At 41.4% G+C, this 12,500-nt stretch overlaps 1 protein-coding gene across 2 annotated transcripts in view; it reads right to left on the reverse strand.

Annotated features, from left to right (window-relative positions):
* Positions 1 to 12,500, reverse strand: part of dscamb (Down syndrome cell adhesion molecule b) — a gene marked incomplete at its 5' end in the record, with an annotated part of 234,817 nt that overhangs the window by 142,844 nt on the left and 79,473 nt on the right. The gene's annotated exons all lie outside the window — the stretch shown is intronic.

A 12,500-nucleotide genomic window follows, 5' to 3' on the forward strand; every position in this document is an offset into this window, starting at 1 on the left:
CCGTTATCCATTCTCCGGGAATCAGGCAGACAGAATGGCCTTGTTTCCACTGTGCCAGGAAGTGATGGGCAGCACTAAGGGGCAGAGCTAAGATTAGAGGGGAGTGATTGACAGATTGATAGAGCCAACTGGAAGCCTGCCATTCCTCCCATAAGATAGTGTCGTTGCAGTAATGAAGCTTAGTCAGCCCAACTCTACATGAGACCACAGGCCACAGAGATAGTGCGTACTATGAGGATGCTCAAAAATCTCCCATTATGTCCCCAATGTTTTTCGGTTTCCCCGTCTCTGTCCATTGACTCTCCATAGCTAGGCTAGCTAACACACTGTGTTGATCAATAAACAAACTTATCTTTACTCCCTCAAGCCTACAAAATTGGCCTCTGACCATTGGAGACAGGGCTGAAGCAAACATCCTTAATAGGCAAGATACTGCATTCCATGCTTTGCCAATGGTAAGAAATATTATACACATATAATATACCAAAAATACCATGTTTGGAACATATGTGGGTCCAATTAATACTGCATTAACTGTGGGGCAAGTCATAGCCTGTGCTCATGGTTACTTCTCCACTGCAATTAAGAGACTCACAACTTGCTTCTGGTCTCCTATGGATGGGCACCCAGTTAACACAGATACAGTACAGGAAATCAATCAAAGTTGCGCCAAGACAAACAATAGAAAGCCAATACTGCCCATCTCGCTTTACTTCCTGCAATCTGTGCTACGTAGAGACCAGTATGTTGTGAGAAGCGGAGAAGTGAACGGTGTGGGGGAGATCGGCTAAAGGGCTGGGAGTGACAAGGCCTGCAAATTTGTGTACCATATCTAATGGCAGAGTGTGGGATGGGCTTTCTTCCTAAATTAACAATATTTGATTTGCACATCCTCTCACACAAACACACAGATGTACAATGCCACGCGAGAGGTGGGGTTGAGTGGCATATTAAACAGGAAGTAAAGTGAATGAGTTTTCAGAAGAAGAAAGAAAGAAATCAAGGACATGTCAGACTGACCAAAAGATGCATCCACTGCAAATTAAGCCTAACTTTTACAGCCGTACTGTAGGTCAGTATGGCCCTGTTGAAGCCCTATGTAAGATAACCAACATGCATCCTGACATGTATTGTGTTGTGATTGGTAGTACCGTTATAGATTAGGGGTGTCAGTGGTGCCCATCATTTATGCTTGACTTTGGTGACTCCTTCTGGAGAATTTAAAAGAGTGCCACAGGATGCAACCACAGATGCCCCATGAGGTTCCCACATGAGGATGCTTTCCACGTGTGAAGTGGTGGCCGGATGACGGCTCGTATTCCAATTTCCATCTACTATACGGTTCACACCAGCACTGCCCGAGTGCCCTTGAGCAACGTACTGAAACCACACACTGCACTGCAGGTCACCAGATGCACTCTGAACTAGATGATGACTAAGTGAATACTGTGTCAGCAGGGATGAACAAAAACTAATGCCAATTACGAGATCATTTTCTTCTATAGCATTGTAAAAAATCACACCTGTGTGAAGTGAGGGGCGCTAATATATTAAAGTCTAACTCATGTTGCTATGATTAGGTGATGTAATGGTGATGTAAAACAAACACGGACAAAACAAACTCTTTATTGTTATTGGCATTTAATGTTTGTGTTAGGGACAAGATGACGTAAATTTCCCTTCATTGTCAATGCCGTTTTTGAGTGGTGTAAACCACTCCTACGACTGGCTTTGTTAGTTTACGTGTCTGTCTGTCTGTCTGTCTGTCTGTTCGTACCAAAATGAGCATGGTTGCTACGGTCACCCAGTTCACCCGGGTGTGATTTCATTACGTCAGACATTACGTCAGATCAGAGCTGATCAGGCTATATAAGACCTTACACCACTCAGTTCACACGGGTGTGATTTTTAATGTTCGTTTAACTAAAAACAAGGCATATGTGTACAGTATGTGTACAGTATATGTGTACCTTACTATGTGTTTTTAAACTGTGCATACAAAACATACAGATATTATGTAAAAGGGCACATCCACGTGAAAAACTAAAAATTGTACATCAAAGCTGAAATTATATGTCAGACAGATCAAATGTATGAAAAAATAAAAAATAAATAAAAAGTTGATAACGTGAAGTCCTCGTTATCTAGTTATTATGGAATAAAGATGCAAGGAGACAGCACCGCTGCAGGGGAAAGCCAAATAGCATTTGAAAAATGATGGAAAAAACAAAAAAAAGTCCTTTACAACATTAATTAGCCTGGGGGTGTTTGAGATTAGGAAGAAGACCGGTAGCGAGAGAGGAAAACGTGCAACGCCAACGATGAAAGGGAATCAAATGAGAGAGGGCTGTAGAACCTGCGCTAAATAGAGCAGAATATGTTCAAACTCAGCTGGCGTGACACACTGACTGCACTCCAACATCCCCAGTGTTCATTTAACTCTGAGAGTGTGTACTTTTGTTTCATTTGTTGTAACATTTTAATCATCAAAAAAGGCTTAAAAGTGATTAAAATAAGGAAAAGAGAACACGGTATATCACTGTAAGGCAGAAACCTCATATCTCCATTCTAACTCGTTTTTCCCCTGTAAATGAACGCCCTACATCAGGGGTGGGCAACTTTGACGATGGAGAGGGCCATTATATTTCCATACTCCCTCCAGAGGGGCCACATTGCATGCATGTCGTAGCAAAACGCGTCGCGATGCGACACGTTTTGAACTTGTAGATCGGCTATTTTTGCTATATTTGAATTGAAATCCTGAATAATGTTTTGCTATTTTTAATTGGGATTCTGAAAAGTCATTTGAACTAAATACAAATATATTGGACATCAAAAAAGACAATAACATTATTTGTAATACTACTCAGCAAGCTACTAATTTAAAGCGGGTCATGTTTGCATGTTTGGAATTGTAACAGCTGAAATCAATAACATATCAGTATTCCGAAATTAATCTGAGGGCCACATTAAGTGAATGTGGGGGCCGCATGTGGCCCGCGGGCCGCCAGTTGCCCATGTATGCCCTACATGATCATACTACAGCCATACTGTGCTTTTATTGGTTGTTGGTTGTCAGCTTGCCTATGGTAAGAGACAAGAGTAGCGTATGTAATTTGGGTTGTGCCGTCAGTGGAGATGGGAGTTCATTGATCAGCAGGATGTTTCCTACATGTCTAATTGCTTTCCTTTTTAGCATACTGCAGTGGTTGTCAAACCTTTTCAAGGCAAGTACCCTCAAATGCATATGAATTTGGACCCCCATCTGAAAATGTTTTGTGCCAGGGACCTCCAGAAGAGGAAGAATTTCAAATTATTAAAACATTTTAGATATTTTTTAAAATATCTAAAACAATAGCAGAAATACAAGCTCGCAGCATGGCACAAAGTGACACGATGTGCACTTGTAGATCTGCTGTTTTTCGATGGCTTTAATTGCAAAACGGTCTCATCAATTATTATAAGAACCAGTAGCACACAGTGTGATCTGAAACACACACACACACACACACACACACACACACACACACACACACACACACACACACACACACACACACACACACACACACACACACACACACACACACACACACACACACACACACACACACACACACACACACACACACACACACACACACACACACACACAGCCAACCAGTCTAATCCCATCCAGGCATATCTCCTTCCATATGAGAGCTAATGGGAAAAAATGGAAATGTGCCTGTCAGTGGAGAGCGTATTAGAGGGTGCTGATGACAGCACAGGGGGCTCCTCGGCGGTGTGAAACCCATCCAGTGACACATGAGTCAGTCAGCGAGACAGCAAGTCAATCAGTCAGTCAGCAGACAGTAAGCTACTGTATGGACTCTGTGAATGAGTGGGTGAGCTAGTCAGTCAGTCAGTCAATTAGTAAGTCACTGGACTAGTCTGTTGGCCAGTTGGTTAGTAAGCTAAGCCAGTCACTGTTTCCCTACTAGTCAGTCTAGTGACTGAAACGGTCAATTATTTTGTTATTGATTATTCTATCAATAACCTTTTTCAATTTGTGTTTCATTATTATTTTTATCATTGCTGTCGGGCAGAAACCTTTTCATGAATTAACAACCTACTTGATCATATACTAACTACAGCATCACACTGACTAAAGTATATATTAGGTAAGGCGACGTGTTTTGAGCTTATTCATCGACTTATTCAATCACTTTTGAATTTGAATCCTGAAAAGTAACAGTTTTGGACGTATGAGGTTTCCACCCGACAGAGACAATATCTGTATCAACGAGTGAATGTGAAATAATTAAAAAAGAAAATTGTCAAGATAATTAGTCTGATTAACCACTCAAACCCTATTATACTTTGTCGTACAACGGTATCCAAAATTCTCCAATGTTCTACCAAACAGCTCATGTTTTTTTCTTACAATTTGAATATATGACCTCCAAATCCTGGCACACAGTGAAAGTGTTCTAGCCTGGCTCCAGCCCTGAATAGCTAGCCACACACATTAAAAAAATCACACCGTGTGAACTGAGTGGTGCAGTGACGTCACACACTAACCATAGCAACCATGCTCACCTGTGCGTGGGGCCACGTACAGGTACCACGTACAGGTACACGGGTACAGACAAAGCTGGTTGTTGGAGTGGTTTGCACCACTCAAAAACATGTTCTGGCGATTCAGGTCTGGTTACTCGGTCTATGGCGATGTAGGTCTCGTTGCGATTGTTTGGCCATCAGCGTTGTTTCAACTCGATGACGTCAAACAACAAATTGGCTTCCCCCACTGTGGTAACTTGCGACCGTATCGATCTGGCTGAATCGCCCTATGAAAAATAGTTTCTTTACAGATACGGTTTTAGAAGCGTTTGTTTACATGCTAGTAGCACTCGTTGATTGTGTTTGTTTGGTTAGCAACCAGGTTAGCCAACCACATTGACAACTTTGACTGCTTTGATATTATTTTGATTGGTTGGTGTGAACCAATCGCAGAAGACTGCCGATTTGGCCACGCCCATCCCAGAAATGGCTGCTGTGGGAAGGGCTTTCAGTCTGAATAATGAATAATGAAGTGAAACTAATTGAAAATTCAGCCTCAGTGTCAGGCTAAAAGTGTTCATTTAAAAGTGTTCATTTAACTCTGAGAGGGTACAAATGAAAATGTACAGATGATTGTGTTAAATTAACACGCAGGATTTTAAAGTGTACTGAACGTACAAATAATAATAATAAAAGTAATATATAAGCCACAGCCTCTAGCATTTTGCTGGTGGCTGATGTTAATTTTCCAACCCAGCTGACAATCCCAGAGCTCTGGAAAAAAATAAATAAATAAAATAACAGTCTCTATTCCCAGGTTAAATATCCCCTTGATTCAGAGAGATGAGCAAGCAGCTGGAAATGTCTTGTCTGTTGTGAGTGTTGCCCCCTTACAGCAGGGGGAAATGGAAACTAACTACATTATGCACACAGGAGAGAGAGAGAGGGAGAGAGAGAGAGAGAGAGAGAGAGAGAACAACGTGAGGCCTCTCTGATCACATCCATGGTGCACATCAGAAAATCACAGGCTGGAAACGCTCGCTTTCATCATCAGAGTCGTTTTCTGAGGAGAAGCACTCCCCGGCGTTGTCTTTGACTGGGAAAATTCTATGTACTGTAGGCCTACTTTGTACTGTGTGTGTGTGTGAGTGTGTGTGTGTGCATGCGTGCATGCGTGCGTGCGTGCGTGCGTGCGTGCATGCGTGTGCATATGCTTGTGCAATCGTGCATGCACGTGTAACTGTACGTGCGCATTTATGTGTGTGCATGTGTGTGTGCGTTTCCGACAACACAGGAGGTGGTCCCACTTACAAACAGAATGGCATATGGTGCCTTACTGCCTTGCCTTTTTGCCAATGACAAGTGACAAGTGAACTGAGGAATCGTCAGTGTAAGCAGAGGGAGTTGCGGGGGGTGGGGGGTGCTAAACGATCTCATCTGCATGCGTGTGTGTGTGTATGTGTGTATGTGTGTGTGTGTGTGTGTGTTTGCGTGCGTGCGTGCGTGCGTGCGTGCGTGCGTGCGTGCGTGCGTGCGTGCGTGCATGCGATGGGTGCAAGCGATGGGGGTTGGAGGGGGGAGTGTACCCTGAGGCAATACAATGCTGCTTTATGTAAATGAATGTGGAACCATGTTCGGCGTTTAGCATTGCTATATAAATACATTAGAACAATACAAAGACGCACGCTGCGTCGGCTCACCACGCAATGTCAACAGTTGCCTCGAGGCACGTTTTTCTTCCTCTTTCACATTCCGATCCGTCGGAAGATGAAAATGTCACTTAAGAGTCCCACCTCCGCACCCACACACACACACACACACACACACACACACGTACGTGCGTGGGTACACATGCCGTACACAGACAAACTCCCTGCTTCTGTACTAATTGCGGGCCCCCCGAGACAGCATGCCGGTCCCAGGAGACTCATATGTTTGGATGGGGTCTTTGAGGTGAACACATGGACGCCTAACGACCTGCCTTTTGGTTATAATTTGACATAATTTCATTCAAGAGCTACCACGACTATTAAATCTATGTTTTTAGTATGGGAAATAAAAAAATGAGGAGTGATTGGTGAACGGTGCACAATACATGCACACACACGCACACACACACACGCGCGCGCGCACACGCACACGCGCACACACACACACACACACACACACACACACACACACACACACACACACACACACGCACGCACACGCATACACATACACACACACACCACTCCACCCATGGACGCGAGGGACACTAGGGTGCGTCCCTATATTCTGGGCATGCAATAATGGGAACATTCAGCAAAAAATGCCAAACATTTGGCGAAAATTGCTCACAACACGTTTGGTTGGGATGCGTGGTGAGCTTGTAGACATTGGTGAGACTGTAGAGGGACCAAAAGGAGGAGAGGGGACCAGGTATAGAGTGACACCTGAGGGTAGTGTTGATTTCGTCGACTAAAACTATGACGAAAAATGACCTTTTTTCACTGGGGAAAACTGAATAAAAATGAAATACATACTAAGCTATAATGACAATTTTGTCAACAAATAAAAACTGGACTAAAATGTTAGAGAGGGACTAGTGGACAAAATAACTAAAAGAGAAGTAATTTCATGGTTTGGTTGCACTCTGAAAATAGCAGATCTACAAGTTCACAACGCGTCAACCAAGTGTAAAATCAGGCATTGCGATGCCACCAAGGCCGGCCAAAAAACTATTTAGTCGACCAAGTCAACTGTATAGATTTAGTCGACTAAAATCTTATGACATTTCGCCTTAAATACTCCTTTCTTTGCATTATCTGTTTTTCTTTTTCTTTCTTCATCCTCCCTAATGGAGTCGCGCTGTGCACTTTTTGCAACGGCCAGACATTCTGTGTTTTATCTGTTTTTGTTAAGGGGTGGGTATGCTGCTCAGTGACAAGTGCATCATGTGTTAGAATGGAAATCATTGAACTTTGTCAGGTTGTTTTTTCTCAATGCAGTGGTTTAACTCGTAGTGATGGACGAGGGGGCCTTACTTTTACTACTTGGAATCTGAAGGGCGTGAACAACCCAGTTAAGAGGGGTAAAGTATAGTATCTCATCTGAAATCCCTATCTTCAGACATTATGTTTCTCCAAGAAACTCATTTAGAGAATTTATGTGGTGGGTATGATGCGTTTGTTTGGGTTGTGTTGTGAACTCTAAACCAGTGGTTCTCAAACATTTTCATGTCAAGGACCCCCACATTGACATGCATTCTGCAGACCCCCATATGAAAATATTTTCTGCTAGGGAAATGTTTATCAAAATGTTTCGAAAATAGCCGATCTACAAGCTCAAAATGGGCAGTAATGGGACGCGTTTGTGAGCTTGTAGATTGGCTATTTTCAAAGTATAAAATGGGATTAAAGTGGTAAAATGTTCCATATTTTGCTGTGGACTGCCTGGAACTTCCTCAAGGACCCCTTGAGGTCCTCAGACCAAACTTTGAGCATCATGCAGATGGCACTGTTTTTCAGATTGCACTTAAGAACAAAAACGGCACCCTAAGAGTGCTCCACAGTGTGCGTAGATTCTGTTCTTACCTACGAACAAATGACAGCTAAGAAAAGATTGAGGGATCCCAAAATCTTCTTAACTCTTTGAGAGTTTCAAGGATTTCTATATAGTTTGTGGACTTCTCTATGGCAGAATGGCGTTTTTGAATGATTTATTGAAAATTCTCTGTTGTGAATATGTGACAACGAAAGACCTTCAGAGAAAGCTTGGCTTGTCTGCTTCCAGGAAAAAAATGAACTGAGTTGATAAAATGTTTAGTTTTTGTGTTGGAAGCCATTTAAAAGAGCCTGCATTTACACTGGGTAGTGTTTCTAGGACAACAAAAAAAGTTATGCCAGGTTGAAGTTTTATTTTCTAAATAACTTTTTTTCTGCTGGGCGTACATAGCCATGCAATATCTCATTTTAAAGGGTTAGTTGTCTAGTTCAATTAAAATAAAATAAAAAGTTTCTCACATGTACCACTGTAGATATTTTGCCATCTATAAATAGCATGGTCAGTCATGATCAATCTGACCTATCCAGCTAAAAGTCCCCCTAGCTCTGAAATGGAACATCATATAAACTCAATTCTTTTTTGGGGTAAAATTAGACATTCTAACGCACATTTTGATATATACCATGTTTACATAGTCTTACCAGTACCTTGTCTATTCATGCATGTATCTCAAAAACCTGTTGTGAAGAAACAGTTTTGATAAAAAACACATCCAAGGACATTGTTTTGATATGACTTTGTGCCCATGATATGTATCAAAATATAGACTTGAATGTATACTGTATTATAACAAAAAATTGGGTTCTTACCATCTACCGTTACAGAGTAAATCACAGTTGAAACTCGCTTAGTCAAACCATAAACCTCAGAATAGTGAACAAAATAGCCATGACAGGTCTAACTCATTGTAAAAGCGTCTTTTATTTTGTATGACTACTAACATAATACAATTATAATAAATATTACAGAAAATAAATAGGCCTACATAAAAAACAGTTGTCCCCAAACTCCCCAGTGTCCCCAAACCACTGCATTCCAGTTGTTCTTGACGGTGTGTGTGTGTGTAGGCTAAATTAAAAAAAAACAACAACTGAAATGAATGAATGCATCCGGTTCAGTGTCGGAGAACTCCATCGCAGTCTTGACTCTTCATCATCATCATCATCATCATCATCCTCCTCCTCATCTGATGCCAGTTCTAAATATATAAAAAATAAACATTTAGCTGTAGTCAGCCCGGCCAATAGCCAGTTGGGGGGGGACGGGGACGTAGGCTATCTGACATCATCGTCATCATCATCATCACACGGAGACACACTAAACAATGTACAATCATGATTGTATACAATATACAATGAATGCGATTATCATGCAAGCTCAGACGTCAATGAAACGTCATACAGATCTTATATAATACGCTACTGTTAGCTTCACTCCCCGTCCCCCCTCCGATCCTTGTAGCAAGGTCATCATAACCACACGTTGCTTCAGTAAACGATGCATGTTTGTTCTCCGTCTTTGTAGACAGTAAATAAAAGGAGCGAACATTACTCTAAAGATCAGATCGCCTATAAGGCACGCTACAATATAAAATACTTGTACTGCCATGCGTGCATGCCTGCTACGATACATTTGTACTGCACCGACCAACCGATCGACACCACCCTCCAGCCATTAGCCAGCACCAATGCACCGACCGACACCAACCCCCCCATTAGCCAGCACCTTTGGTGCTGGCTAATGGCTGGGGGCCATCGTGGTGAGTCATTCTGGCGTCATGATCTGACTAGTAGTAGTAATTATCCAAGCATCTATTTGTAGCGATCATCTTATGATTTCTGATCACTATAGAAGGGCATTTTCTACAATAAGATTACCTCAAAACATTCCGGGTTGATCGTCTTCTTCAATGGTTTCCCGGTATAGCTCATCGGACGACGATGGGGAGACAATGAAAAAAGGAGGGAGGGAGCAGCGAGTCTCGCTGTAAGCACTGGACCAGGGCTACTCCGCCTGGAGAAGGCGACTGGGACGCGTATGGATCAATACTACTACCACAAAACTCGCTCAAATAAATAGTACTGCTTTCAACTTTTTCTGCTAGAAAATCGCTCGGGCGAGACGGCAAAACAGGCAAAACAATGAAAACTATGAAGACTCCCTCTGCCCCCACTGTTTACAGGGGGTGGGACCAGCTTCCAATGGCAACACGTACACGTGTGTCACGTGACACGGGTTTTCTGGGTAATGTAGTTGGAATATAAGCTCAGGAATTTAAACAGCGCTTCGGAGCATATTAATATGTTTAGATTAATCAAAAAAGAGAAAGACGCCAATTGGCGTCATTGCTCATTTACGGAATTCTGATGAAGACGCCAATTGGCGTCTTTGCTCTTCTAAGGGTTAAAAACTTCCTAAGTGGGTCTAAGAACAAATTTCCTCTTAAGAACTTCTTAAGAACGGTTGGCGCATGAGGCCCATTGTTATCAGTGACTCCTACCAAGTGAAAATTAAAAGGTGGCATGTGGAAAATCCAGCAGCATGTCTGCAAAAGAATGACAACGTTTATATTTAAAATCAACCTAAAATTGAAACTAATTATCCTTAGTGGCGCAGTGGTTATAGTGGTTCTATAAAACTAAACATCCTTAGTGGCGCAGTGGTTATAGTGGTTCTATAAAACTAAACATCCTTAGTGGTGCAGTGGTTCTATACAACTAAACATCCTTAGTGGTGCAGTGGTTATAGTGGTTCTATAAAACTAAACATCCTTAGTGGTGCAGTGGTTATAGTGGTTCTATAAAACTAAACATCCTTAGTGGCGCAGTGGTTATAGTGGTTCTATAAAACTAAACATCCTTAGTGGTGCAGTGGTTCTATAAAACTAAACATCCTTAGTGGTGCAGTGGTTATAGTGGTTCTATAAAACTAAACATCCTTAGTGGTGCAGTGGTTATAGTGGTTCTATAAAACTAAACATCCTTAGTGGTTATAGTGGTTCTATAAAACTAAACATCCTTAGTGGTGCAGTGGTTCTATAAAACTAAACATCCTTAGTGGCGCAGTGGTTATAGTGGTTCTATAAAACTAAACATCCTTAGTGGTGCAGTGGTTATAGTGGTTCTATAAAACTAAACATCCTTAGTGGTTATAGTGGTTCTATAAAACTAAACATCCTTAGTGGTTATAGTGGTTCTATAAAACTAAACATCCTTAGTGGCGCAGTGGTTATAGTGGTTCTATACAACTAAACATCCTTAGTGGTTATAGTGGTTATAGTGGTTCTATAAAACTAAACATCCTTAGTGGTGCAGTGGTTATAGTGGTTCTATAAAACTAAACATCCTTAGTGGTTATAGTGGTTCTATAAAACTAAACATCCTTAGTGGTGCAGTGGTTATAGTGGTTCTATAAAACTAAATATCCTTAGTGGTGCAGTGGTTATAGTGGTTCTATAAAACTAAATATCCTTAGTGGTGCAGTGGTTATAGTGGTTCTATTAAACTAAACATCCTTAGTGGTGCAGTGGTTATAGTGGTTCTATAAAACTAAACATCATTAGTGGCGCAGTGGTTGTAGTGGTCCTTTAAAACTAAACATCCTTAGTGGCGCAGTGGTTATAGTGGTTCTATTAAACTAAACATCCTTAGTGGTGTAGTGGTTCTATAAAACTAAACATCCTTAGTGGCACAGTGGTTATAGTGGTTCTATAAAACTAAACATCCTTAGTGGTTGTAGTGGTTCTATAAAACTAAACAACCTTAGTGGTGCAGTGGTTATAGTGGTTCTATAAAACTAAACATCCTTAGTGGTGCAGTGGTTATAGTGGTTCTATAAAACTAAACATCCTTAGTGGTTATAGTGGTTCTATAAAACTAAACATCCTTAGTGGTTATAGTGGTTCTATAAAACTAAACATCCTTAGTGGTTATAGTGGTTATAGTGGTTCTATAAAACTAAACATCCTTAGTGGTTATAGTGGTTCTATAAAACTAAACATCCTTAGTGGCTCAGTGGTTATAGTGGTTCTATAAAACTAAACATCCTTAGTGGCGCAGTGGTTATAGTGGTTCTATAAAACTAAACATCCTTAGTGGCTCAGTGGTTATAGTGGTTCTATAAAACTAAACATCCTTAGTGGCGCAGTGGTTATAGTGGTTCTATAAAACTAAACATCCTTAGTGGTTATAGTGGTTATAGTGGTTCTATAAAACTAAAGCTAAAGCTACAGTAAACCTCATTCTACCACTTTCATTCTAGATTATCCTCAAAAGCAGTATGCTTATACTACAGTGCTTTGACGTCTTAGCTCCACGAATAGTTAGCTAACTACCTCCTAATGCGTAGGCGGTATCGCCGCATTAGCTCAGTGATTGACAGCATATAAGCCACTACAAATGGTAGCCCTATTT

Source organism: Electrona antarctica (genome assembly GCF_951216825.1).
Source record: "Electrona antarctica genome assembly, chromosome: 11".
Classification (NCBI taxonomy): Eukaryota; Metazoa; Chordata; class Actinopteri; order Myctophiformes; family Myctophidae; genus Electrona; species Electrona antarctica.